General features: G+C 50.9%; 1 protein-coding gene across 1 annotated transcript in view; it reads left to right on the top strand.

Annotated features, from left to right (window-relative positions):
* Positions 1–25,441, top strand: part of TNFRSF11A (TNF receptor superfamily member 11a) — a 66,121-nt gene that overhangs the window by 294 nt on the left and 40,386 nt on the right. The window lies entirely within an intron of this gene.

Genomic DNA, 25,441 nt, shown 5'->3' with positions numbered 1-25,441 from the left:
ATGGAGCGTGGAGGGGTGTTGGGGCGCAGAAGGGAGAGGTTGGAGGGATCCCAACTCCGGGACACAGACTCTCCGGAAAGCTCCAGGCTCTGGACGTGCCATTTATCCTCCGGCCCTCTGCGCGCCACTATAAGCGAGGGAGAGAAATGGTGGGGCAGTGCCCAATCAGGTGGCCATGCCGAAGTTAGCTTTCTGCGCCGGTGCGCTCCCCTCCACCGCAGGCGCCCATGGGAGCCCGTGCTCAGTGCACGTCACTTGACTGCACAGCCTCTGCTTGACTCAGTTTCCTTCCTGCGCCGCCGAAGGGTGTTGAGCCTCGGTGAAACCCAAGGTGCTGGTTTATTCGGAAAATAGATAAGGTTGCTTTGCTGAGGTCTTGTGCTCCCTTCGCCCCTCACGGAGTTTTCAGCTCCTGTGCAGGTAAACCGTCCATGGTGGTGTCAGGGTGAAGCATCTCTTTCGTGTGATTGGCAAAGGCAAGGGGCTTGGAGGACAGTATGCTGAGTGCTGTCCATCAGAGAAGGACAAATATTGTGTGAGCCCACTGTCAGGAAAGAGAAAAATCAAGGAGAGGGTTTCATACCGACAGAATCAGACTGATGGTGAGCGGGTGGGGGTGGGGCGGGAGGGAAGGGGGAGTAACAGGGTAGAGGGAAGAGGGGGGTCAATACTCCACAAGCAGGAGAAAGGCAGACAAACCACCACGGGGAAGTTTGGTGAAGTGGTTTAAGCTGTTGAGCGCAGAAAGGATAAGCTTTGTAAAAACACAACAGAAACAACTCATTGCCTTCCAGAGCATTCTGACTCTGGGAAACCGAAGCACAGGGTGGAACTGCCCCCGTGGGTTTCCGAGGCTGTAAGTCTTTCCAGGAGTGGAAAGCCTCATCTTACTTCTGCAGACTAAGAGCTTGGTTCTCCATTGCTTTGGCCACTCAAGGACCCAGACGCTGCAGGGATTCCTGTCACTGCACCCAGCACCCTTCTGCACACTCGGAGCACGGCCCACCCAGAGCCAACTGCAGCCTTGAGGAGAGGCAAATCAATACTGCAGGGTTCCCTTCTTTGCCCGCCATGTTCCCATCCAGAAAGAGCCCAGTCCCTGCCTGCCCAGTTGGTGACCCTTGGCCCACAGTCCCACTGGGGAGCTTCACGTCTCGCTGGTACAAGGACTGGACTCAATGGGGTGTTCTAGGAATCTGGAGACTGTGCTGAACTGCTTCCCAGACACTCCTCGCTGCTGACTTCTCTCAGAACAGATTTCCTACCCAGCAGGCTCCTAACATCTCTCTAGAACCCTACTGTTAATGCGGATAACCACACATTGTAGAGCTGGGGGTTGTTGGTTAACCTACAGTCTTGGTTCCCTATGCAGGCTCTGCACTGGACTCATGCTGTCTACCTGGTAAGAGGAGTCAGTGGACAGTGTTACTGTTTTCGATGTTCCTGGAGGCCCAGCCAACAGTATCTCAATCACGTACACTGGGAAGTACCTCATTAGGAAACCTATTGTTGGTTGTCTGGGTTTCACTAGTTTCAGATGGACCTTCTCGGGTGGCATTGGTCTAGACTACACTCAGTTCACTTTAGCAGCAGGCCCAAAACCCCGTGGACACATGGGAGAAGCCCTGGAGAAGTTGTATAGGGTGTGGAGCCAAGCGGGGCAGGGGGAAGCAGACAGAGAAGGAAAACTTGGGCAAAAATATTGGGAAGATCCTGCCACTGGAGCAGACAATTCTAATGAAGATGTCATTCTTTCATCTCCAATTTTGTAAGTCTCTTAGAATCGCAGAAGCCTCATTGCCATGAGGTTGACAGGGTAGAAACGATCCTGTGGGTTTCCGAAATTATAATTCTTTACAAGAATAGAAAGCCCAGTCCCAGACTGGTGGTTTCGAACTTCTGACCTTGTGGATAGCAGCCCAATGTGCAACTACTATGCTACCAGGGATCTTAGAATAGTTGACAGTCAAGATGGGCGGGGAGTGGGGGGGGGCGCATGAACAAATGGAATTTTTCATTTTAGACACTTGAAGCGTCATTTCATGTGTTTGACAAGGTGCACAGGGTGTGGCTTTTTAAAAACGAATCGACCGGGGTGTCATGAACACCTAAGAAAAACCTGCCCAAGCACACCAATGAATCTTATCTTTTTGAGTGACACGAAAAGGCCTCTCCATTGCTGTTACACAAACTGCGTACGTACATACAGACTTGTGCACACATAAAAGCACGGCGATCTCCTTCACAGCAAGGGCCGTGGAAGCCAGTCTGTTTTTCAGAGAAGCTGTCCACCTGCCGTCTCCCTTCTCTTCTCTCACTGGCCATTTGAATCATGCGCACTATGAGTTGTGCCGACACAGGAAGCGGCCACACGGCTAGTTCCAATCAGACAGCGTTCAGGGGCTGCTCGTGTGGTTATCTGGTTTGCCTTTAGCCTCCCTAGTGGAAACCCAGCACTTCAAAACGCAGAGCTCGCTGCAGCCAGGGCTACAATGTTAGCCTCTAAAGAGATGGTTCGGAGCACCCTGGGGGTTCAATTCCTGCTGCTTTTGCCCACCTTGCCCATCGGTTCAGAAATGAGAAGCTGCATTGACAATTCTTTGATGGTCTTAACAATCACACTGTGAATAAGAACTGCCTGGAGGGCAGTGACTATGCAAAACAGCTGGCCGAGGCAGCTTCCTGAGGGTACCTCAAAACCTGTGACAGCAGGAACCTGTGTAAAGCAGAAACCTGTCAGAGCAGGAAAAAGCCATTATTTTACCCTAAGTGGAATGGATAGAAAAGTGGTCAGACTGTACCGTGAAAAAGGCGGGAACTTGGGAGGCCTGGAAAAATAAAGCAGCCCCGCCATGTTCCGGCACGCACAGGCTTCAGTGTATTAGTGGGTTGGGTGTTGGGCTGCTGACCACAAGATCAGCAGTTTGAAACCACCAGCCGCTCCTCAGGAGAAAGATGAGGCTTTCTGTTCCTGTCAAGATTGATACCATCTGAAACCCACAAGGGCAGTTCTATAGCATCGCCCCGAGTCAGAATTGACTTGATGGCAGTGATTTTTTTTCTGAGTATGCAAACAATGACGCTGCATTCACAGAGGTCACAGGCTGGAGAAGCGGAATATGAAGGTTGAGAGAGACTGTGATAAGAGAAGGCAGAGGGAGTGCTCATAGTTGAGGGAATTGGGAACCTGCCGAGGAAGGGGATTGTGGAATGGCTTTGAAGGGTGAGGAGAGGAATGGTCTTACAGGCTGAGGAGGAAACAGCTTGGTGGGTAGAGAGGAGGGCATGAAGGGTTTGGACCTTAAGGAATCTTGAACACACACACACACACACACACACACACACACACACACACACACACAGGAGGGCATACTTTTTATTTCTTTATGGCTACCACACAATGCTTCAGTCAGGAAACCCCAGCAGACCTGGGGCAGTAAACTTTTATAGATGGGAGATAACTCATGTAAGGCCCCATTGAGGTGGCAGAGGTAGACTAATCAGACAGAGATAGGCCTGGGGACCTGGAAAGGCCTTGGGGGGACCCCTGGAGGAAATCCCCGAGAGTGGAGGGCGGGGCTGCCGGGTAGGTGCTAGGCTCCGCTTCCCACCTGCCAGCCCACCCCAGGCTCTGAGGAAGCCCTGCTTGTGGGGAGACCATGGACAGTAGCAGCTGTGGGCTTGTCCACAAATATTTTCAACCGCTGCCCAGTTCCTTCCTTCCCAGCCCTCTCCCAGCGTATCCTGCTATCCTGCATGTTGATCAGGAAATGGGAGCTTGCCTTCGCCCTCATCTGCCAGCAGGGCTGGAGTTGAAGCAGCTGAAACAATGAGGAGGGTCAATAAGTCAGCGTGTGACGAGCCCAGGCCCAGGGGAGTTCCAGCCAGGCCTCCTCTTCAGTGTTATTTTAAGGAGGTAAAAATGCCCCCCATGGATGGCTCCTAAAGTGCCTGGGGAGGAAGTGCCCACGTTGGGCGCCTAGTGGCCTGTGAGGAGGACGTTCAGACAGGGTGGCTGACTTTGGCTTCTCAGACTATCTGCTGACCCCCTGCTGCCTCCTGACTCTTGGAGGTCAGCACCCTCACCCCACCTCCAGACAGCCCAGTGGAGCAGTCTCCAGTCGTGAATTTTATTTTCCCTGTAAGCACCTGGTCTTCTCTCTCTGAGGGTCTCCTTGAAGTCTCCCTGTGGCCTGCCTTTAGTCTCCACTTCCAGACACACAGTTGCAGCTCATCCTTTCTGACCCCACAGCACTGAGCTTGGAAACATGGAGAAGGAGACAGCGCGGAGACTGACTCCCTGCCAAGTGCTTTGCAGGCTTGGGAGGGTGGATGTTGAGCGGGGAGTGGGGGAGAGTGGGATTCTCCATGGTCCTTGGCTTCTGTCAGGCTGTTTCCTGCCAGAGGGCACCCCTCCTCGTCCCCCCTTAGGCTTGCCCTCTGTCTCAGTCACCCGAAGTGCCCAGCCCCCACCCCCGCCTGGGGCTGCTGTTCCCACAGCAGCAGGTTCCAATCACAAGGTGCTTTGCAGAGAAACCAGAATAGCGCCGTCAGCAGTTTGCAGGACATTCTTTATGACTGGCTGATGATAACTTTATACCTCTGTGTCCTGTGAGCCTTTTTGCCCTCTGCTTCTCAGGGTGGGCCCCGTCCAGGGGGCAGCACTCAATGCTGAGAGCTGCAATGGCATGTGTGGCATAGGTGTCCATGTATGCCCCCAAGTCCAGTACCTGCTCCCTGTGGATGCCCGGCAGCAGGCTAAGGAGACAAACCAGGAGTCCAACCCTGGCCTCTGAGCCCACCGTCCAGACACCTGGGGTGGTCCAGACGTAGGGTCCCTGCATCCTCTCTGGCCAACGTCAAGACAAAGAGTGCCGGCATCTGCCTGGATTGGCCGGAAGGCTGCCTCCGCTTCCTTCCCCTGCCCGGGGTGTCGAAGGCACCAAGTAAGAGGAACAAGCGAGGGGACAGCCAGGCAAGGCACTCACCACTGGCCGATGTAGGGTAATTGGTATTACATCTGGTTGTGGAGCAGGAAGTGTGGCCAAGGAATTGGCCACCCGGAACTCTAAGGTCGTGATTTTTGGACCATGCTGGTGTAGGACAGAGAACCAGGTGGCACAGATCTGCTAACCCAAAGTCTGGTGTTTCCAAGCTACCAGCAGCTCCGAGAAAGAAAGATCTTCATGATCCACTCCTATGAGGATTATAGCCCTGTAGAACCAGAGGGGTGGATCACCTTAGTGATGGGTCATTGTGAGTCAGAACAAGTGGTCAGCCCCTAACAATAGCAAGGCATAGGGTGTAGGGAGCCAGGAGCCCGCTCTCTGGCTGCAGCATGGTTTGGGAACTTTATCTTGATTCATTGTAAGCTGGGGAGGGACGTGATAAAAGGTGTGAATTTGGGGCTGTCTGGTAGGAGCCCTGGTGATGTAGTGGTTACATGTTGGACTTCTAACTACAAGGTCAGTAGTTTGAAACCACGAGCCACTTCTCAGGAGACAGAGCAGGCTTTCTACTCCTGTAAAGAGTTATGCAACATACTGGTGTGAAGCAGGGAACCAGTAGAGAGGTCTGAGGGGCTGGCCCCAATCCCAACTACGTGGACAGCCCCTTCCCCCCAGAATAATTCACTTCAGAGGACAGCACTAAACTACAGCTCACGGAGAGGGACATGTCTGATCAGAGCACACCGGAGCAAATGAAGAGGGAGGAAGAGAGAGTGGAGTACATCCTGGCCCACCAAGCCCTGAGGACGATATCCCTGCTCAGAGCAGCCAATGCACAGAGAGAACCATAGGGCTGACCCCACTACGAGATGCAATGTTCCTCACTGACCCATAGTGCTATGGGGTAATACTGGAGACACAGTGTGGGAGTTGTGGCCAATCAGACCCCACCATACTGAGGCAAAACACTAAGGGTGTGCAGCAGAACAAGGGGAACAGAGCAATGAAGTCCCCAGGGAATACCAAAAGTAGACTTTGGGGCCAGGGTGTGGCAACCCTGAGGATTCGACCAGAAAGCACTCCTAAAGGTCAACAAAGAGACCTTGAAATATTTATAGGCTTCTTTTTTGTCATTGTTGGTTTTTGTTGTTTTCTTGCTTGGCTTTGTCTTTGTGTGTGTGTGTGTGTGTGTGTGCATATCATTATCTCTGCATGTCTACCTAGATAAGATAGGTGGGATAAACAATCTGGAGAAGAAAACAATGGACTGAAGGTTCCAGGGGACATGGGAGAGGGGGAGGCGGGGGGAAAGGAAGTAGATGTTAACAAACCCAAGGGCAAGGGAACAACAAGTGATCTAAAATCAGTGGCAAGGATGGTGTAGGAGGCCTGTTAGGGCTTGATCAAGGGCAATGTAACTGAGAGGAATTACTGAAACCCAAGTGAAGGCTGAACATGATAGTGGGCCAAGAGGAAAGTAAAAGGAAATAGAGGGAAAAAATTAGGAGTCAAAGGGCATTTATAGAGGTCTAAATATAGGCATGTACATATGTAAATATATTTATATATGATGATGGGTAAATAGATCTATGTGCATATCTTTATAGGTTTAGTATTCAGGTAGCAGATGGACATTGGGCCTCTTACTCAAGTACTCCCTCAATGCAAGACCACTTTGTTCTATTAACCTGGCATTCCATGATGCTCAGTTCACCTTCCCAATGTGATCACTGAAGACAAACTGGGTTCATAAGCAAATGTGGTGAAGAAAGCTGATGGTGCCCGGCTATCAAAAGATATAGCATCTGCAGTCTTAAAGGTTTGAAGATAAAGAAGCGGCCATCTAGCTCAGAAGCAACAAAGCCCACATGGAAGAAGCACACCAGTCTGTGTGATCACGAGGTGTCGATGGGATCAGGTAGCAGGCATCAAAGAAGAAAAAACCTTATCATTGTGAATGAGGGAGGGTGTCGGGTGGAGACACAAAACCCACCTGTAGGCAACTGGACGTCCCCTTAAAGAAGGGTCTTGGGAAAGAGATGAGCCAGTTAGGGTGCAGTGTAGCAACGATGAAACACACAACTTTCCTCTAGTTCCTAAATGCTTCCTCCCTCCCAACTATCATGATCCCGATTCTACCTTACAAATCTGGGTAGACCAGAGCATGTAAATGGGTACAGATAAGAGCTGGAAACACAGGGAGTCCAGGACAGACAAAACCCTCAAGACCAGTATTGAGAGTAGCCATACCAGGAAGGCAAGGTGAAGATAGGGAACCGATCACAATAATCTATAACCCCTTCCCACGGAGGTGGACAACAGAAAAGTGGGTGAAGGGAGACATCGGTCAGTGTAAGATATGAAAAAATAGTAATAATTTATAAATTATCAAGGGTTCATGAGGGAGGCAAGTGGGGGAGGGAGAGGAAAAATGAGAAGCTGACACCAAGGACTCAAGTAGAAAGAAAATGTTTAGAAAATTATGATGGCAACAAATGTACAAAGGTGCTTGACACAATGGATGGATGGTTGCACTGTGATAAGAGTTGTACCAGCCCCCAATAAATGATTTTAAAAAAAGAGTTAGAGTCTCGGGAACCCACAGGGTCAGTTCTCTCCTGTCCTGTAGGGTTGCTTGTAGCAGTGGGTTTGGTTTTGGTTTTGTTGGGGGAGTTAAGGGGCCAGCCAGGAGGCCACTGCATGAGTTGAGGGAAGAGCTGGTGAAGGGTGGAAATGAGGAGCAGGTGTGGCGGCGGGGGGGGGGGGGCGGGGGGCAGTGGCAAAAGAAAGAAGCCAATTGCAGGAGCAATTTCGGAGACAGCAGGGCTGTTCCAGGTGTGGAAGATTCAGGGACAAAGAATGCAGATGAGTGGGGGTGGGGCAGTGGTAGAGGTCAGGACACATTAGCTGCTCAATGAGTTATATTATTCACAGCTCACCAAGAGAATTTCCAACTGTGTCTAAACAAGCCGGTGGCTCAGGTTCGCTTGAAGGAGGGTCCCCCTGCTCACTCCCAGCCCCACAAACACATCCACAAACAGGCAGCCTGAGCTTGTCCATCAGCTGGAAGGTCCCGAGCATTGATTTGTGGGAGGCAGAGACACCGCTCTCTAGACTGTGTGTGCTGGTAAACAGCCCTGGGCTCCAGGGTGAGCTGGAAACGGTGGGCCCTGGAATGTAGAGCGTCATTTCCTGGGAAGGGGCTGGGAATAGAAGGCCAGGATACGGGCAGCGGGCACACACTACTGGAGATAAGCAGCAGGTGTGACCTGACCCGAGTTGGAGAAGAGTTATTAGGAATGAAATCTGCCACCAGCCCAGAAGACCTGTCCACAACAACTGGAGTGAAAGCAACTCCCTGTTGTCAAATAACCCACGTCTGAGTTATCTGGGGGCTGCTGAAATAGAAATGCCACAGACAGGTGGCTTTGACAAACACATGCACTCACAGTTTAGGAGGCTAGAAGTCCAAATTCAGGGGGCCAGGTGTAGCCCCTCTCTCTCTGTGTCAGCCCTGAGGGAAGGGACTTCGTTCCGTGAGCATCTACTCCTGGCCGGTCTCCACGTGACTTGCTGGTGTCACCTCTCACGTCTCAAAAGAGATGAACTCAAGATACAGCCTACCACACTCATCTCAAAGGGATTCGACCCCTTGTACACTCATGAGTGGAGCCTAGACAGAGCAAGCACCATGCCGGAAGAAAGCAAAAGGTCATTTCAAAGACAGGAAAGAAAGAAACGACCATCATGGATGCCAGAAGACGCTCTGAAACTTGCTCACGCATGTAGAGAAGCCAAGTGAATGGAGGAGATGATGATGTAAAACCGCTGGACGAACTTCAGAAAGTGGTTGGAAAAGACCAAGTAAAATACTGTGATGAGAGGCCGAGAGGAGATGGCGTCAGAAAGCTAACAGGGAAGGACACACTTGGCAGTTCTCAAGCTGAAAGAACTGAAGAAGAGGGAAAAAATAATAGAAGCCTTGCAGTGCAATATGGAAGGATCCTTTGGGCAAAATGGAACGGTGAGCAGTGCAGGAAGCATCAAAGGCAGATGGAAGGAGTACACAGAGTCACTGCACTGAACATTATCCATCAGTGTTCAAGCATTTCAAGACAGTGCACGTCTGATCACGAGCCGAGGGCAACAAAGGAAGAAGTAGAAGCTGCTACACTGAAGCCCTTGACCAAAAAAATAGGCTCTATTTCTTAAAATTGGCAAACAACTGCATGGTTAACTCATCAGAAGAGATCAGTTTGTGTGTGTGTGTGTGTGTGTGTGTGTGTGTGTGTGTATGTGTGCCCATTTCAGAGAGGTGATCCAATGGAATTCAGAATTTATCAAGAAATAACTTGATTATCACATTCAAGCAGAAATTTGCTGGAGATAATTAAAAAGAGATTGAAGTACTTACATTGGCAGGGAACTAAGTGCTAGGAATCCAAGCCAGAGTCAGAAAGGGATGTGGAACAAGGGATACCATTGCTCATGTCAGATGGATCTTGGCTGAAAGCAGAGAATGCCAGAAAGAAATCTGTTTCATTGACTGTACAAGGCACGGTGTGGATCATAACAAACTACGGAGCACATTATGAAGAATGGGAATTCCAGAACATTTAATTGTGCTCCGGCAGACGCTGGACCTGGACCAAAAGGCAGTTGTGTGAACAAAATGAATGGCTGCTGTATGGTTTCAATTCCGAAAAAAACGTGTGTGTGTGTGTGTGTGTGTGTGTGTGTGTGGCCTTTCACCTTAGATTCAGTCTGTATGCTACAAAAAATAAATTGAGAAGCCGGACTGCCTGAAGAAGAACGTAGCCTCCAGATTGGGGAAGACTCATGAACAATTTTTCATATGCAGAGGAGACAACCTTGCTTACAGAAAGTGAAGAGATCCAAGGGGACAACCTTTGGTATAGGTCACACCTCAATATAAAGAAAAAAATGTTTACAACTGGACCGATAAGCAATATCATGATAAATGGAGAAAATGTTGACATTTTCAAGGATTTTATTTTACCCGGATCCGCAATCAATGACTATGGAAGCAGCAGTAAAGAAATCAAACAATGCATCACGTTGGGCGCATCTTTTTCAAAGGGTCTCTTGAAAGTATTGAAGAGCACACATGTCATGTTGAGAATGAAGGCATCCCTGGGTCTGTTCAAGTGTCTGTGTTGGGCTGGGTTGTTTCAAGTCCTGGCTCCAGTGCTAGTTTGATCCGTCTTCAGTCTCATATAGCTATGAGTTGATGATGCAGAAAGGTGAATCAGGAACCAGAGGGATCACAGGCCGGTGGGTTCAGAGTCGAGTGGATCCGAGGTTGGTGAACATGGCAGGGTGCTGGCAGCTCCCAGATTGACTCCCATGTGTAGAATACCAGCAGGCAGGGAGAGGCAGAGAGAAGTTCTCACTGTCTCTTGTGGAAAAGGCCTCACCCCCAAGGAGGCATCATCAGACTCAACTGATTCACTTTCACAAAGGTACAAGATGACATCAAATCTCACCACCACACTGCCTCATAAGGAACAAGGAAAACTGAAGAGGACTTGATGTCTTTGAGTTACAGGATTGACAAAGAATGCACTGCCAGAAGATGGTCTTTGAAAATTACAGCCAGAAGGTGTCATAGAAGCGAGTCTAGCCAGACTCCATCTCGCCTACTTTGGACATTGCCATCCATCAGTAGGGTCCCGCTCCTGGGAAAGTAGAGGGTCAAGAAAAGAGGAAGCTCTCAACAAGATGAATCAAATCAGTGCCTTCCACCGTGGGCTCCAAGCTCGCAATGATTGTAACTATGGTGGCAGGGAGCAGAATTTCTTTCTGTGATACTCAAGGTCACTGTATGCTGGAAGCAACTGGAAACCCACAACAAACCCGATATAGCAGTAAACCCTATACTAATCCCACCTCACGGCATACAGTGCACCCTACACGAATCCTGCCTCATCCTATACAGTACACGCTACACCAAGTACACCCTACACCAGGCCTTCCCCACTACAGACAGCGCCTCCTCCACTGAGCACACGCTACACTGATCTGGCTCATAGTACATGATGAGTGTACACTACATCCTACACCAATCCTGCCTCATTGCATGCAGTACACCCACACGGATCCTGCCTCATTAACATAACAAAGACCGCCTGCTCCCAAATAGGAGTTGGCCACAGGCATACAGGTGAGGCTTGGCAACACTTGTTTCTGGAGAACACGGTGCAGCCCACACAGCAAGCTGGAATCATGCAGGAAGTGACGGAAAGAGATGCAATCCTGGTCCTTCATGGTTCCCAGGTACTTGTTCATTTTCTCGGCTGGAGGTGGGGCTGGGCCTGAGTTTCTGCTGAGCTCCTTCCAGGAAACCAGGGCACTAGAGCAGGCCCTCTTGGGGTGGCCTCTCTGAAGTAGACTTTTCAGAGAGCAAGAATCCACAGTCACACGTTGTCCACAACCAATCCCCAAGAAAACAATGGAGGCAGGCAGCGCTGTCTTCAACAAGAGAATGCACACTCTTTTATTTCAGTTTGTATGGAGGTCTGCTCTAACCCCAAATTGTCAGTTCGAACCCACAAGCAACTCCATAGAAGAAAAGGCTGGTGGTCTCCCCCATTGCTGATGAGACGATGCCAATGCATAGCCCCTGACAGAACAGAGTCAACCTCCCCAAGAAGGGCCAACCTAGAACATCCCAGAGGGCAGCCCTACCCTGCTCCGTGGGGAGGCTGGGAGTCAGAATCAGTGGCACCCAACACCATTCGCATTTGTGCTTCGACAGGTCTGTCTGCCCACCCTGGTCTCCGAGTGTCGCCTGTCCCCTGCCCCTGAAAGAAACAGGGTTTCCTGTGGACTCTTGGCTCGTAAACATGGTTTATTGTTTTTGAGCATTTTTCCAGTGGGGTGCTGTTGCCCGAGACAATAGCTATTGCTCTCCCTTCCTCTCTGCCTACTGTCTCTTATGCACCCCCTCTCCCCCAGCTCAGGCTGTCCCCCAATCCCCAGACCAAATCTGAGAGCTTCCAGGTTTCCAAGTGGCAGGATGAACAGACTGCAAAATCGACCGTTTCCGCTCACCAGACTCACCAGAGTAATAATAACTTATTACATTTGCTGGGGAGTGTGGAGAGTTACACGAGCCACTTCCTCAAGTCTCCAGAAATGTGAAGGCTTTCCATTCGAAATGAGGAAGGAGCAGGCTCCTCAGCCTTTGGTGAGTGTGACCGCCACCCTGGCCAGTGGGGAAAGCGGACGTGGGGGCAGCAGCAAGGCCCCTCCATGCCACAGCTTGCTTGGGCTTGGGTTTCTCAGCACATCCTCCAATCCTCCAGCTGGCAAACAGACCCCCCCCCCCCGTCATGTCTCCCCTGACATTGCTGATTCTAAAAAAGAAAAAGAATCATCACTTTTCTCCACGTTAGCAACTAGCACTGCCAGCAGCTAAACTCACATCCTGTCCAAAAGGGAGACCTCCTTCCCTCAGAGGACCATCTGCTCCCCACAGCCTCTCAGCCTTCCACTCTGGTCATTGAGAACTTCCTCCGGGTATCAAGTTTGGTGCAGATGGCTCACATTGCTCTCCACGGCCCCTTTCATCGTGGACGCAGCTCTAGTGAGAGGAGAGCTGGTGGCGCAGTGGGTCAAGCACCGGGCTGCTGACCAAGAGGCCACCAACTGCTCCCAGGAAGACAGATGAGGCCGTCTGCTTCCGTAAACATCCACAGCTCTGGCAGCCTCCCAGGTCAGCCCTCCTCTGACCCAAAGGGTTACTGTGAGCTCGACTCTATGTCAGTGGGCTTGGGTTAATGTCAGGACTGACCTGTGCTTGAGAGGGGCCAGTCCCTAGAGAAGAACATCGTGCTTGGTAAAGTAGAAGGTCAGTGAACGAGAGGAAGACCCGCAAGGAGCTAGATTGACACCGTGGCTGCGACAGTGGCCTCAGATGTCACAATGATCGTGAGGATGGTGTGGGACAGGCGGTATTTCATTCTGTTGTACACAGGATCACTGTGAGTCGGAAGTGACTTGATGTCTCCTGACAACAGTGGTGGCCAAAAAGGGTCCCTGGCTGGTGCATGTGGCTACTTCCCTCAACTGCTAATTGATAGTCTAATTAGAGGTGCTTGGAAGAAAGGCCTGGCGACCTACTTCTGAACAGGCAGCTATGGAAAAGCCCTATAGGGCCCAGTCCTACCCCAATACACATGGGGTCTCCATGGGTCAGAATCGGCTCATGGGCTATAGAGTCTGGAGTGTCAAGCAAAGATGCCTACAGTAAACCTAAGTCCACTGAGCTACAAGTTGGCCCCATTTCCTCCTGTGTTGGGGAATGGGGGAAAAGGTAGGCTGGTCAGTGTCTTCATTTTAATGTGTCTATTGTTGAAGATTGCTCGCCCGCAACTTCCCCTTCCCTGGGTCATTCATTCCAGTTCCTTTAAACCTCTGGGCAAGCTTTTCCCCACCATCAGAAACCTCCTTGGCACCCACTGGTCCACCCCCACCCCCACCCCAATCCAAAATCCAGCCAGTGTTTCATTTGGAGAACCATTGTATTGAGCCTCATGCACTGCTGCTGAGTCTCTTCCGACACAGAGATCTTCTGGGACAGAGTAGAACTGAGACTGTACATCTTAATGGGAGCCTCGTCTTTCTCCCGAGGAGCAGCTGGTGATTTTGAGCTCCTGACCTTGTGGTTAGCAGGCCAATGTGTAACCACTACACCACCAGGGTTTCTACATTATACTTAGAAGGGGGCTTGGAAAAGTGTTTGAAAACAGATGACTTCCCCCTACAGAAGGGCCGCGGGGAGAAGACGAGCCAGTCAGGGTGCAGTATAGCAACGAAGAAACATACAACTTTCCTCGAGTTCTTTAATGCTTCCTCCCCCCACTATCATGACCCCAATTCTACCTTACACATCCTGCTAGACCAGAGCATGTACACAGGTACAGATAAGAGCTGGAAACACAGAGAATCCAGGACAGACAAACCCCTCAGGATCACTATTGAGAGTAGCCATACCAGGAGGGTAAGGATAAGGTGAGGGGATATAAGGGGAACCGATCACAATAGTCTATCTATAACCCCCTCCCAGGGGGATGGACAACAGAAAAGTGGGTGAAGGGAGACATAGGTCAGTGTAAGATATGAAAAAATAATAATTATAAATTATCAAGGGTTCATGAGGGAGGAATGAGAAAAAATGAGAAGCTGATACCAAGGGCTCAAGTAGAAAGAATATGTTTTGAGAATGATGATGGCAACAAATGTACAAAAATGCTTGACACAATGAATGGATGGATGGATGGATGGATACCCAATAAAATGATTTAGAAAGAAAAGAAATGAAAAACGGGATGACCCAATAATGGAATTTTTCCAGGAGGTGTGGGGTAGCGTGCTGTCTTGGAGGACAGACAGAAGCCATACTTTTTCTTCCTTGTATTGTATCTTGTGTGAAAGCACCACAGAGTGGGGCCGGAGACACCGGTGGTGAGCTGGGCAGATGGAGCTTGATTGGAGCATCTCAGTGCTGAGACTAGGAGCAGGAGAGGCCCAAGCAGCAGTAGGCTTGAAAAGACCAGGGAAGGAGGAGAAGGCAGGCTGGCTGGGGTGCATGGGGCTGAGCCTCAAAGGGCCCTGCGAACCAGCCTTGTGTAGAGCAGGGGCTCTCTGGAGCTCTGGACCCTGCAACAGCACCCCCTGGGCCCATATCCAAAGTGCCCATGCAGCAGCCCCGGGCCTCCTGCGTTAGAAACTTGGCGTGGTCTCTGCATGGGTGGAGCAGCCTCCTGTACACCAAGGCCGCAGCTCCGGGAGTCCACGGAGGAGCCGTGACAGCACAGTCCAGGAAGCACTGGATTGCTGGCCCACAAGGTGGTCTTTGGAAGAAAGACGAGGCTGTATGTTCCTGTCAAGATGTACAGCCTCAGAAAGCTGATGTGGCATCCACTCGGTGGCAGTCGGTTTGGTTTTGAATTAAATTCAGCTTTGTGCTTATAATACCTGCTGCCACCAAGTCGATTGCTACTTACAGGGACCCCGTAGGACGGAGGAGGAGAGTCTCCAAGGCAGTAGTCCTTATGGAACTGGACCGCTACATCTTTCCCACAGTAACCACAAACCACCCTCCCTGCTGCCGAGTCGGTACTCACTCATGGTGGCCCCAAAGCACAGGTAGGACTGCCCCTGTGAGTTTCCGAGGCTGTGACTCTTTACGGGAGCAGACAGCCTCCCCTTTCTCCTGAGGCTCGTGGGTTTGAACCGCTGACCCTAAGGTTAGCAGTCTAACGCTTACCCGACTGTGCCACCAGAGCTCCCTCAGTTTACCGACGTTCCCGCCATTTGTGTGCTGACGTGTGCAAGGGGTTTGTATGTGGCTGCTGTTGGATGCCCTGAGTCGGCTCGGACTCCCAGCGCCCTCTGTGTGATGGGAGACGTTGCCCGGTCAGCACATCCACGCAGGGCCGCGCCTTACACTGGTCATCGCTAGTCCTGGCCCCACCGTGCAGAGCAGAGGCACAGAGAGGCAGGCACCGTGCCCAGATTTGGACAGTTAGTGGCCGGGCTGGCCAGCTCTCCTAAGCATCCACTCTTCGATGGGGTAGGAAGGAAAGCAGACCTCCAGGAGCAGTGGGAGAGATGTGGCAGTCTGTCCACACGTGGTGGTGGTGGTGTTGGGGTGGGGGGGTGGGGGAATTGTGTCTTTCTAGCAGACAGGCAATGCTGCGTCTTCCAGGAGAACGGAGAGACGAGACCGTTGATCTCTGACTCAGGAGGAAGAGGAGTGTGACAAGTTGAATCATCGCTGCCACTTCCCAAAGCAAAGGCAGCTCCAACTCTCCAGCCCCCACCCCCACCCGCTCCCCTCCCCGTACACCAGATGAAGTGGTCACAGGGATGAGCCTTTGTGTTCCTCCCCCCAAGCCCTCCCCCTAGGGTCTGGCAGAATGTCTGAAGGGGAGGTGGACCAGGCCTCTGAACCATGGCAGGTGCTGTCAGCGGGTTCACGGCAAACCCTCCTGAAGGGAGTTGTTGTTTTGTTTTCAAAGTTGTTTGTGGCTTGTTGTCATTATTGGGTGTCCTGAAGTCAGCTCTTTCCCCAAGTCACTCCGTGTGACCTAGTAGAATGCCCCCCAGGGCTTTCTACACCCTCCTTTCTGCGGGAGCAGAGTGCCAGGGTTTCCTCTGCACAGCTGCTGGGAAAATGTGAAATGATGACCTTTCAGTGAGCAGCCCTTGCACACCCAGCCTCCTTCTGTGTGTCTAGTGTAGTAAAGGATCCTGTGGGTTAGGTGTTGCTAACCACAAGGTCGGCAGTTCAAACCCACCAGCCACTCCTCAGGAGAAAGTTAAGGCTGTCTGCTCCTGTGGGGACTGACCATCTGGGAAGCCCTGGACAGTCTCTGTCCATCTGAGTGGACTCAGCATCTTGGTCTCAGGGACACCAAGGTCTATTGGCATCAGCTTACGATGACAATGCTGTGCATCCTACTCTGGTGAGCAGCGACTGGGGTCTTAGAAATTCATTGAGTAGTCACATAAGATGCACCAATTGGTTGGTCTCTCCCCGTCCAATGGAAAGAAGACTGGTGAAAATTGAAAGACACGTGGAGACATTCGTCCACGAGATTCATAGACCACACGAACATGAGGTCCATAATCCCGAGACCAGATGAAGGAATCTGGTGCCCAGCCAGCCCTGCCAACCACTCTGAAAAGGATCACATTGGATGGTTCTGAATCGAGTGGGAGAAAAACGGGGGCCGGAAACTCAGAATCCTAAAAGAGCCCAGGTTGATTGGTCTGAAAGAGATGGGCAGGTCCTCCTAAGACTCTTCCCTGAGGCACTTTGCAGGTGCAGACCTGAACTACCCGCGGTGTCTGCATCATCATTTCCCATCAAAAGGGCAGCATTTCACCCCAGCAGCGATTTAGGAAAGAGGGAGGAGGGGAAGCAGGAAACTGAGGGAGGAAGTGGGATGAGCAGGCCCCCTGAGGGGCTTGCAATGGATGAGCTGAAACTGTGTGGACATGGCTGTGTGTGAAATGCATGATCCACTCTACGAAACCTTCCGCTAAATCGCAAGAAGCATTTTGGTTTTCGGTTTTAGAAGGAGCCAAGCAATTGGACACCACACAAAGAGGACAGGCAGATAAGCCTGGGGTGCACAGTGCTGCCTACCTCGCCATGAGCTGGAATGGTGGTTCACAGGAACTATCATGTCAGGGGGCTGGGGACCCCTTCTTGGCCTCAAGGAAACCCATTGGAGCAGTGGTTAAGTGCTCATCTGTTAACCAGCAGGTGGTCACCTGACCCTCCCGGCCACTCCAGGGCTAGAACACGTAGCTCTCTAGTGTAAAGGCCACAGCCTTGGAAACTCTAAAGGGAAGGCCTAGCCTGCCCTGAAAGATCATTCTGAATCAACTTGGCAGGAGTGGGTGTGTTTTGTTTTGCTTTTTGGCGCACGGGGCGGGGGGCTTTTCTTTGACTTAAATGACCTGGGCTACTTTTTTAAAAAATAGGAGGTAAAATATTAAGAGCAAGCGCTGTCATTTCAGCCACTGCAAAGCAAAAGGCAGTAGCAGTCATTCTCTTCCCAAGGGGTAGACCCATCACTGCCATCGATTCCCAAAACTTGGCCTTGGCCCCCAACAGAGAGTCTGCACACATTAAGAAGCCCCTTCCATTCCCCAGGCCCTCTCCCGAGCATCTGGGAACCACTGACCTGGTTCTGCGTCTGCATTTGGGCCCGGGCATCTGTGTGGATGTGCCTCCACTGTGGCACAGATTTGCATCTTTCCATTAAGATTGATCCCCAGCAAAGAGTGAATGACAAGGAGAGAGAGGAACTGACGTGGAACCCTGGGTCCCTGAGTCGGGTAGGGAGGTGCCGTTAGGGTTGGTCTGAGAAACAGCATTGTGTTTCTGGTACACAGTAGGAAGACATCTACAGGGACCTGAACCTGTGACAATGGGCGTAAGATCTACACACCCAACTGCCCAAGTCAGCGGTCACACACGCGAGCCCGTGTGTGTCAGGGAGACTGTTTTCCACAGGGTTCAATGAATGACTGGCTTAAAATATAAGCTTCTTAAGAGCATATCTCCAGGCCTTTCTGTCATGGCCCCTCTGGGTGAATCCTCCCTCCCACCTTTCTCGTCGCTGCCAGGGACGTTAACTATCCGCACTCTGAGCGATGCCTGTAAGATAGACAATACAGGTAAGCTCCGTGGGGACACAACTAGAATTTGCATCTTAAGCCTTTACCTGTGAATTTCCCATGGTCCCAGGGTTTGTTTGTTTCTTTGTTTTTTAAACAAAAACGAAATGCCCAAAGGCTCAAGTACAAACTGTTTGGGAAATGATGATGGTAACATATGTACAAATATGCTTCATACAATGGATGTATGGAATGATAAGAGCTGTAAAAGCCCCCAATAAAATGATTTTTTTAAATGAAAAGCAACCATAATCACAAAGTGGCCCCTTGGTTTTCCGTGCCGCCGTTGGGGGGTCGTTGAGGTCCTGAAGGTGTATAGAATGCCAGGTGACCGAGGCACAGGAGGATACAGCCACCTCTGAGCAGCACAGGGCCGCCCTTGCCCTCAGAAACAGGAGTGCCGAGTGCCACCAATGCCGCATGCCTGCTCCTCGGGGCATGGGGAGACCCGGGCAGCTGTGTTGTGTGTTACTTAAGAAGACGTGCTTCCTGTCCCTGTTGGAAAACAGATTCCAGATCTTGATGTCGCAACTCCCTGCCCCGAAGGTATCTCTAGTTTTCCTTCAAACTGGTGGAACCGTTCCAAGTCGGTGCTTGGGCGTGTGACTCAGACTTTGACTTTGATAGACTGTCTCCTGTGAAGGCGCACCGGGAGGAGGGTACAGTGGGCCTTCAGGAGATCCCGTCCCTTAATTTGAGGAAAATCTTCAGTATTCTTTTTTTCTGGCTGCCCAGCACTGTTCCACTCTACCGATACCCCCCCTCCTCCCGCTGAGTGGGTTGACCCATGACCCTGGTGTGCCTAAAGGGTGCAGTAGGATGAGGGACGATAAGTCCCCAGCCCCAGCACAACGTCAGTGATGGGAGGGGTGGTTCCCATGGCCCCACAATGTTGACCGACACGTGGACAGTGTTTAGGAATGTTACAAAGTTAGGAAACTCAGTCTTCCAGGTGATCTCTGACCTTGCCTCTCAGAGCACCAGCTTTGCCTGGGAACTGATTAGAAATGCAGACTACTGCCTGGGGACCTAACATTTATGCATGTTGCTTCATTTCACAGTACCATGATGTAAACACTGGCCTGGCAGGAAGGATCCCCAGTGGCACAGTGGCTAAAGTGGTCAGCTGCTAACCAAAAGGTCTACAGTACGAACCCACTCCACGCTCTTCAGGAGAAAGATGAGGCTTTTGTCTTCTGTAAAGATTTATGCCCCTGGGCACCCCCAAGGGGCAGTTCTGCTCTGGCCTGTAGGGTTGGTCTGCGCTGACATGGACCGAGGGGCAGTGGGTTTGGTTTGGGGCTATGAGGCCTGGCTAGAGTGGAAGTCTGAGTCCGAGGCCGGTGCTGAATAAACACTGGGTGATTTAGTTTATTAAAACAAAACAAAAACTAGGTCACCCGTGGCTCCAGCAAGAGAAGGTGAGGTCGGTTTTGATTAAAAGAAAAAGGAAGTTGGTAGGTAGGTCCGAGGCAGTCCAGGGATTGTGCTGCTGAAGGTGTTGAAAAGCAGAAGAGATGGACAGTAATTACTGGGGCCCACGGTGTCCCCTGCCCCACCTCAACCACAGTGGGAGGTGACCAGGTCATCCCCCAGCACTGGGCTGCCCGGGCCGGTGTCTGTGGTCTCCATTCAGGAAACAGCTCTGACTTAGTTCTTCAGCACATGGATGTAGCAGCTTCTCCTCCAGTGAAGAGCCTGGCTGGGGCCCCTTGGGCCCCCCAGGAAGGGAATCAGACCTGGTAGGCCCCTTGCCACCAGTGGCCTAGACAAGCAGTGGGCGGCTGATTTTGACTCCAGGAAAGAGGAGAGTGCTTTGCTTCTGCGCTGAAATGCGTGAAAACATTGAAGACAATGCTGCTCCCCGCTCCCCCCAAAGAAAGCAGGCACTCGGTGCAAGTTATGCTGAGTGGTACTGTGGGGATGAGTAGAAGCCACCCCTCTCACTGTGTTTAGGAAACAAACCCGACTTGCACTTTCATTTAGTGGAGCCCCCAGCTGCACTTAAAAAAAAAATCCAACAAAAAACTATTTATCTTATTTGGAGACAAAGAAACTTGCCATTGAAGTTTTGAAATGCAGTTATTTCTTCATTTTCCCTTGGGCCCTGTGTTTTCTCTTCAAGGAGGAGTGGGGATAATAAAGGCATTGTGGGGAGAGGGAAAAGGAGGGCTGAGAATCAATGGACCTTTGATGCCAGGCGCAGTGGGATTGCTTCTGCTCCGGAGCGCATACCCATCTGAGGTCCAGGTGGTCAGTGGGTTAACGCCCAAGGGTCCAGTGAGCAGTAACTTTCAGAACAGTTGTATTAGTCTGAGTAGACTAGAGAAACAAATTCATGAATGCTCATATGTGTTGAAGAAAGAGCTTTATATACAAAAACAATTGAATATTGAGAAAACATCCCAGCCCAGTCCAGATCAAGTCCATAGTTTAATGTTAGCCCATATGTCCAATACCAATCCATGAAGTCCTCAGTGATGACTAATGCACGAAGATCACAGGCCAGTGGGTAGAAAGTCTTGTGGATCCAGTGGTGGTAGAGGCATCTCAGTGCTGGCAGTAGTGTGTGTGGGGGGGTGGGGGGGAGGTCCCCACATGGCTCCTTCAGCTCCAGAGCTCTAGTGTGGTTCCATGTGTCTTGTCTGCAAGCATGTCTCAAATGAAGTGAACATGTGTCCCACCTCCAGTGAGCTATTTATCTCCTTCGTGCCTCCAAATGAAGTCGTCACGTTGCAACCTGATTGACAGGCTAACCTCCACCCCTTCACTCTTAAGTCTCAAATTGACAAGAGATTATGTAACTATGACAACAGTTTGTAAAGGTGATTGTTTCACAGTGGCTCAGTCCAAGCAGTGACCATGTCAAGATTTTTAATAGATCACAAAAATGCCCAACCAAACACACTGCCGTGGAGTGGATTCTGACTCATGGGGACCCTACAGGATAAAACTGCCCCTGTGGGTTTCCAAGGCTGTCACTCTTTATCTTTCGCCTGAGGAGCAGCTGGTGGTTTTAAACAACTGACCTTGTGGTAACCCACTGCACCACCAGGGTTCCTCTAGGGACCCCAGTGACCCTAATATGTAAAAATTCTTGCTTAACAAATCTCAATTAATTCAGTGGTTGTTCCCTCCCCCCACCCCTGGTCATGATAGCTATTTCAAAAAGAAAAGGAAAAAAAAAGACCTTTGTGTGTGTCAAATGTAAATTAGCCCCAGCCTGGCAATAAAGATAGCATGGAGTGCTCATTCTGTACGCTTTTATGGAAGAACAGCAGAGCCCAATAGGACCCTGAAGTCAGTACTCCTCCATGCTGACACTGGGAATGGGCTTGGTCAGGATCTGGATCAGTGATGTCATGAGTGTGGCATCTTATCTAAGGCCCTCCTCTCACCTTACTTGACCGCACAGGCTCTTGGATCTGCTGCTCAAGCTGTGCCCTTTTCCCTGAAGGCCTTCCCGGGAAGGCACTCTCCCTCCTGGGCCACCACCACCTGCAGTTGCCATGGAGTGAGTCACTTCCTGCTCATGGCAACCGCATGTGTGTGTCAGAGCGGAATTGGGGTTTCCAATGGCTGAGTGTGTTGGATGGGATCATGGGGCCTACATCGATAGTGGATCGACACAGTGACTGCAACAGTCACTAGGTGGATTTGAACCTCCAGCTTTCAGTAAACAGCTAAGTACATTAACTGTTTGTACCACCCAGGAGATGTTCTTGCCCATGGTCAAGGTCATTTCCGTCCAGTGGCTTCTGACTCATTGGCCAGTGGGACTGGGTAGAACTGTTCATAGGATTTCCAAAGCTGTCATCTTTGTGGAATGCAGCCCTGGTGGCACAGTGAGTTGAGCTCTGAGCTGCTAGCAGCAAGGAGTCCTGGTAATGCTGTGACTAAGCACTTGGCAGCTGTCTTGAAGGTTGCCAGTTCAAACCCACCAGTTGCTTTCTGCTCCTCTAAAGATTTCATTTTATTTGGATCCACATTCAATGCCCACGGAACAGCAGTCAAAAATCAAACGAGGTATTACATACACTACTCAAGCCTTCTGCAAAAAGGCCTCTGGACAGTGCTAGAAGGGAGGGAGACAGGGCTTTCTACTCCCATAAGGAGTTCTAGTCTTGGAAACTCACACGAGCAGTTCTACCTTTCTTATGGGTTTACTATGAGTATTTCTTCGACTCGATGGTAGTTGAGTGTCTTAGTCCAAGTAGGCTAGAGAAACAAATCCAGGGAGACGCATATGTGTGTAAGAAAGCGCTTCATATAAAAGAGCAATTGTATGTTGAGAAAAAAATCCAAGCCCAATACAAATCAAGTCCATAAGTCTGATATTAGCCTCTATGTCTGATACCAGTCTATAAATTCCTCTTCAGACTCACACAACACATGCAATGATGCAGAATGCAGGAAGATCACAGGCCAGTGAGTGCAAAGTCTTGTGGATCTAGTGACAGTGGAAGCATCTCATCTCATCCCTAGCGTGTGCCTCCATGTGGCTTGTCAGCAGGAATGTATCACAAAAAGAGTACATCCCATCTCCAGGGAGGAAGACAGGAGTTCCCAGAATTCTCAGGAGAAGGGCATGTCCACATAGAGGCCTCACTGGCTATGACCTAACTTACAGGCTAGACTCCACCCCTTCACTCAAGTTGACAGGAAATTATGTAGCTGCCACAGTAAGTGAGTGAGACCATGCTATAAGGGAAAGAAGTTACTTTGAGGACTAAGGTGTGCCTGCCTAACTTATAGTATTCTCAGTTGCCTCACCTGTATGGGAAAGCTAACCAATGAATAAGGAAGACTAGTAGAATTGATGGATTGGAATTAGAGTGTTGGCAAACAATATTAAATACCATGGACTGCCAGAAGAATGGATAAATGCTGTCTTAGAGGAAGAAGGACGGCCACAATATGCCTTTGAAATAGGAATGGTGAGACTTTGTCTTACATACTTTGGGCATGTCATCAGGAGAAGGACATCATGTGAGTCAAGATCCACTCAATGGCAACCACATCTTCACTGCGAGCCCCTGGGTAGTGCAAATGCTTCACAGACTTGGCTGTAACCCAAGACTGTCGAGGTGAAAGCCTATCCAAAAGCATCTTAGAAGCAAGGCCTACTTTTTACTTCCCAAACAATCACCCATTGAAATCTTCCTATTTGGATTCACTGTGATCATCACCATCAACCTTACAGGAACTGGAGGGGCCGTCAGCCACCATGTCTGACAGCATGAGACCCGGAGATTCGATTGGACAAACGAAAACCAAGTCGTAGGTTTTCTCTGTAAATCTGTAAACTTGAAATTCTACCTACTAGGTTTATTTGTCATCAGAGTGTCTGGATGGATATTCGGTCAAAACTCGGTCGTGTCCTATTTAAGAAAATCACTGGGAGATCTAATCTGGCCCCAGCTGTATCTGCAGACGCACTTCGTGAACCGCGCCTCCGCCTTCGCTGGACGTGGCTTATGTAACAGCCTCAGACTGCAAACCACCGAGTTGGCATGGTGCCGCCTGTTTCCAGCCCCATGAGAAGGCACTTCTTTTTCGGAAATCAAACTGGTCGTTTGCTTGTTTGCTGTTGCCGGCTCTTTAAGTTCCTTGAATTAAAACCCACTGCCATCGAGCTGATGCCGACTCATAGCAACCCTATAGGACAGAGTAGACCCGCCCCTGTGGGTTTCCAAGACTCACTCTTTACGGGAGTACACGTAGTAGTCCCCATCTTTCTCCCAGGGATCTGGCTGGTGGTTCTGAATTGCGGGCCTTGCAGTTAGCAGCCCACCTCCTCAGCACCACGCCGCTCGGCCTCCTTCCTTGAAGACGATGTTGCCCGGCTAACACTCCCTCCCTGGGCTGGGCAGCTTTGGTGGGAAGGTCCGGTAGAAACAAAGCTGGGGGTACTCAGTAAGATGACCAGGCTGTCTGCCTTTCGCTCTGCCCCAACCCACAGCCTCTCTTTCCCTCCCTCTTCCTCCTTCCTGGACACACTCCTTTCCTTTCGCCCCCACCTCAGGGAATGATCTGACCCACATCAGTGATCCTCGTTCTGCCCAGGTCTGTGGGTTCCTGGGGACAGTGGTGGTGCAGTGGTGGAAGTCTTGCCTTCCCTGTGGGAGACAGACAGACAGACAGACCCAGGTGCAAGTCCCAGGCAGGGCGCCTACCACTTGCCCATCAGGAGAGGCAGATGTGTTGTTCTGATGACGAACAGGTTTCAGTGGACCCGGAAGAAAGGCCTGGTGATCTAATGAAAACCAGCTGGTTGAAAACGCTGTGAGCCATGCAGTTCAGACCTGAGGCAGCCCAGGACCAGGCAACATCTGCTCTCTCGTGCGTGTGGTGTGGTCGTAGCCAATGACAATAGAAGCCGTCTGGGGCACGGCCAGCGATGGGCTCAGCCTCCCTCCCTTCCCCCAGGGCCCCTACAAGGCAGGCAGGACTGTCTGCTTTCACAGCCATGGAACCTGATGCGAACCAAGCCCACTGCCATCAAGGTGATTGACTCCTGCTGGCCCCGTTTCGGTTTCCGATCAGACAGCCGCCTCGTTCTCCCGTGGAGGAGCTAGTGTGTTTGAACCGCCGGCCTTGTGGTTAGCAGTCCAGTGCGTCCCGGAGCAGTTTTGTTCTGCCCATGCGGATGAGCAGGAGTTGGCATCGACTTGATGGCACCTGGCAGCAACGTGCATGCCCGTACTGAACACGTGACCGGGCGCAGGCTGTGTGAACCGTGGCACGTGTGGTGTAACTTGATTACGTCATGTAATTCTCCCAGCCGCCGTTAAGCGAGGCCACGCGTTTAACCGTGAGAAAGCGGAGCCTTTCTTTTTATTGGGTGCTGCGAGGAGTCCGGTCCTGTGCGCGGCCCCGTCCGTGAATTCTAACACTTGACCCCGATAGCGCCTGAGCCTCAGTTCTCCGGAGCGCGGAGGGTAGGGGGGATGTTCGAACACGATTCCCTGCATTTATAGCTGAGGAAAGAGTCGTAATGTCACCTTGCCCCCCTTCAACTTGCAGAACTGTGGGCGCTTTCGTAGAGGAAATGTCTCCGTCGAAACCCCAGCGTTCAGCTCTGCCGTAGCACTCGATACTTGATACCAGCCGTACTTACAGGACCGCGCACGGCGATGTTTCTAAAAGCAACCCTGTGGAAAACCCCTCCCTTGTTCTTCTCGGGCAGCTGCTTTCTTCCCCTTCATGCGTTGGCAGTCTGGGCCCAGCCTCCGTCGACGTTCTTGGATGTCAGCATGAATTTTCAGAAG

Source organism: Tenrec ecaudatus, chromosome 15, assembly GCF_050624435.1.
Source record: "Tenrec ecaudatus isolate mTenEca1 chromosome 15, mTenEca1.hap1, whole genome shotgun sequence".
Classification (NCBI taxonomy): Eukaryota; Metazoa; Chordata; class Mammalia; order Afrosoricida; family Tenrecidae; genus Tenrec; species Tenrec ecaudatus.
This window is presented reverse-complemented; position numbering and strand designations above follow the sequence as displayed.